The sequence below is a fragment of the Lactuca sativa genome, chromosome 1 (genome assembly GCF_002870075.4).
Source record: "Lactuca sativa cultivar Salinas chromosome 1, Lsat_Salinas_v11, whole genome shotgun sequence".
Lineage (NCBI taxonomy): Eukaryota > Viridiplantae > Streptophyta > Magnoliopsida > Asterales > Asteraceae > Lactuca > Lactuca sativa.
The window spans coordinates 24,995,862-24,999,677 of NC_056623.2; the positions used below are offsets into that span (position 1 = coordinate 24,995,862).

The 3,816-nt window shown below is 29.4% G+C and overlaps 1 long non-coding RNA gene across 3 annotated transcripts; it reads left to right on the top strand.

Moving 5' to 3' along the window:
* The first annotated feature begins 1,001 nt into the window (after positions 1-1,001).
* On the top strand, positions 1,002-2,864 carry LOC111876219 (uncharacterized). 3 transcript variants are annotated; one of them, XR_002844937.3, is made up of 6 exons: positions 1,002-1,422; positions 1,591-1,720; positions 1,803-1,937; positions 2,016-2,114; positions 2,492-2,560; positions 2,677-2,864. It is a non-coding gene; the product is annotated as an uncharacterized LOC111876219 (long non-coding RNA). The 3 variants fall into 3 exon arrangements; XR_002844936.3 differs by having other exon boundaries at positions 1,002-1,720; positions 2,417-2,560; XR_002844935.3 differs by having other exon boundaries at positions 1,002-1,720.
* Positions 2,865-3,816: the final 952 nt, after the last annotated feature.

Consider the following 3,816-nt stretch of genomic DNA (forward strand, 5'->3'; position numbering starts at 1 on the left):
ATTATACCATTAAACTGTTTTTTGTACACATTTTACCATTAAACTTTTTTTTGTACACATTTTACCATTAATGTTATATAATTTATTGAAAAAAATATCATTTCAAAAAATACATATCATTACATAAAAGTAGGTTTCCCATCACCTGATGTGGATTTTACTGATTTTTCTAAATTTTAGTAAACTTATCATTATAAGTCATTTTCCTATTGGTAAACAACGACATAATTTAAATTCACTTTTTTAATCAACAACCATAATCAAGAAGAGGGGGGATTATAATAAGGTAACATGTTCAAAATGTTTCATGAGTTTATAAGTGTATCTTAAACGTAGTATCCTAAGAAAATGACTTATAAGAATATGTTTACTAGACACTAGCTAAAATAATAAACAATTGAGTATTTTTTCGTCGCTCCAGATAAAAGTCTCAAGTTCAAACCTTATGGGTTTCAATTGATGTATGACCAACATAAATTCACAATGTAGTTGTAAAAGAAAGTCTTTAGTATCATTGTAAAAATCAAACTGTTTCCCCCAAACCTTACAAAATAAATGAGACAAAATAAAGGAGTCACAATAGGTGATGGAAAACCCATTTTATGTAAAAGTATGTATTCTTTGAAATGATATTTTTTGAATAAATTATATAAGATTAATGGTAAAATATGTACAAAAAGTTTAATGGTAAAATGTACACAAAAAAAAAAGTTTAATGGTATAATGTGTACAAAAAATAGTTTAATGGTATAATGTGTACATAATATACAATAAAATCCACGTCAGCAGCCACATGGCATGCCACGTGGCATGTTACGTGGCTGGTGACCTACTATTACCGGTAACATAATGGTATTTTTTGAACAAAGGTGAAGTTTAATGGTCATATGTGTACAAAAGCTATCGTTGATTGGTGATATGTGTACAAAAAAAAAAATTCAGTAGTATTTTTTGTACAAGTCTAATAATTCGTTACCCTTACAAGTCATTTTCCCTAATTTTTTTTGTCCCTAGATAATCAGTAGCATTTTAATTGAAAAGTTTCGTATACGTATACGCGTTCTCACTTCTCAGATGCACAAATGAAAAAAAAAACCACTACAGCTCCTCCAAAGAACCTGTGAACGCCTCCTCTCTGTCGCACCTCATCTCTCCATTACACATCTTGCTCGATTTCTTCTCCATAGCTAAACCCTAGATTTTGTTTTCTTCCCCAACAAAGCCACCACCATTAGACATTTCCTCCCCTGTGAAGCCACGGTCGAAGACCGTCGCACCCAACAGATGAGATTTTTTTTGTTCATCTTTTCTCGCTATTGATTTTTTTCCTGCTGTCGAGCCCTCTCCTGACGTCGATTTATTTTCCTAGCTTTCATTCCTCCTGTTGTACAGATATGTCGAAACACACGACATACCGTCCATGTAAATGCCACCGACCTCACTCATCATCTTTTTGGTTGTGGTTTTTTTCGATTCTGATTCATTTTCATGTTAATTTCTTTCGCTTTTTTGGTTGTGTCTATCTCTTCTCATTTGACCATCAAAGTTCAAATTAATTCATTACAGTCTTAACATCAAATTCTGTTCCAGTGTTGGCAAGCCTCTGTTAGTGTTGGCAACCCTCTGCTGGTCAGTTGGCCAGTTGGTAGTGATCTGATATGGAATGAAAATGTGAAGATAACAAATCCCAACTCTTTTCTTCCTGGAGCATGACAAAAAGGTAACTTTTTTACATGATTTTGGATGGAATTTTGTGATTTCTGAATACCCTTTTGACATTTTCCTACTTCCTCATCTTTTAGGTCAATGCTAATAGAAGATAATCAAATTTCTTTCCATTTAGATGAGGATTGATGTTTGGTGGTGTCAAAGATTACTCCCACCACGTTGCAGAAATAATAGGACCAGGGAGTGATATAGTCTTTCAACAAACTTGTGTAAGCACTCGACATCTTTCTTGAGTAAATAAAAAGTGAATATGCAATTAACATGTGGTGTTCTATGGGATGCTAAAGGTATACATTAACACAATCAAAACATGGAGTCAAACCAAATAAGTCAAAGTTTCCTTCTTCAGATGCTGCTTTAACACTTCCGCTACAAAATTGTAAGAGGTATTAACCGGAATTGTATTCAACCTCTTTATAAGTTCATGTAATTGATTGGTTATGCTCTTGAATTTTGAGTAAATTGTTTAGATTTTTAATGGTTGGTTGTATAAGGTTGTGTTTTCAGTGAAATTGATGTTGATGTGGATCTTTCAACTTCAATTAGTACTAATAGGAATGAATTTATGACAATTGAACCTGTTAGGTCATATTTTTACTTTTCTTATACAATTTCCCAAGATCAAAATTACACTTTAGGTACAACTTGAACAATTTGTTATTGGTCCTTATTATCTATAACTTTACAGGCTCAACATTAAGTGCTTTTGTAAGGGTACATGTGGGGCTAATTGTGGATTAAGTTTTTCTGAAAATGCTTATAGGAAGGTGGACAACATGCAAAGGAACAATTTGATGATGAGTCTCTTGATAAAGAGCAAGCTCATAATCATGTAAGACTCTTTTTCATACATTATTTCTAATTAATTGTTTTGAATGTGTGAGTAAAATAGTTTTAATTCATTTGGGATCTGTTTTTGTGATCATTGATTATGGTGTGTTGAAACAGGAACAATTGGCGGCCTTTGATTCAAAACTCAAATTGAAGAACATTTGTCAGCCTTTATCGATTCAACTTACCCAATAATTTGCCAAGTAATCGACCAAATAATTCTTAATTTTATGTTTGTAAGCACTTAGTTAAACATTTGTAGTTGACACCTTGAATGTGTATTATTGGACACATTTAATGTATTACTAGATTATAGCCTGCGTTAAACGCGAGAAACGCATAAAAAAACATATAATTATATACAAATACTGCATAATGATTATAAAAAAAATATATGGTTATTGGTATTATTGAAATATGTAGAAAATATATTGAAAACGATAAATATCTATAATCATTGAAGGACCTCTTTGTAGACAATATTTTTTGTTCTATTAGTTGAACGACTTTCCTTGTCTTATATAGTTATGATTTTGTTATATAATTATAAACATTTTAATTAGACGTTTCTTCCATAATAAGGTTACCTAATTTAAACATATATTATCAATCAATATATTGTTTTTACACTGCATTAAATATTAACAACTATTTCATTTCTTCAAATAAAGTCATTTAATATAATTTATAGAATGTTAAATGTTATGTGGATTTAATTTTAATATATCATCAATGAAGATTCTTTTCTAAATCATGATTGGTTTATTTTAAATTGATTATGAATATAAGTGTTAGCTTTTATGTTTGTTCTTATTTATTTGGTGTTCGCAAGAACTTTGAACTAGTTTTGGTGCAACTTTGAATTATTTTAGTATATCATCAATGTAATTTGGTATATCTTTCAATTATATGAAATATCAAATAATGGCATTTCATTACTATTGTGATAATTTAGTTTATATATTATATTTTTACTAATCTTAACGGTTTTATTTTTTTTTCTAATAATTGTAATGCTTTTTACTAATTGTACTTTTTACAAATCTCATAATATCTTATAATTTTTATCTTAGTTTATAATTTTTCATAACTATGTTATTTTCAAGATTGACCGTCTTAATAGTTTTTTTTTTTTTTTTTTTTTTTTTTTTTTTTTTTTTTTTTTTTTTTCAGTCTATTCAATTTTATATTTCATTGTACAACATCATCATTTGTATGTATTCTGAAATTTCACTTTAAAAATGTGTAACACCCCAA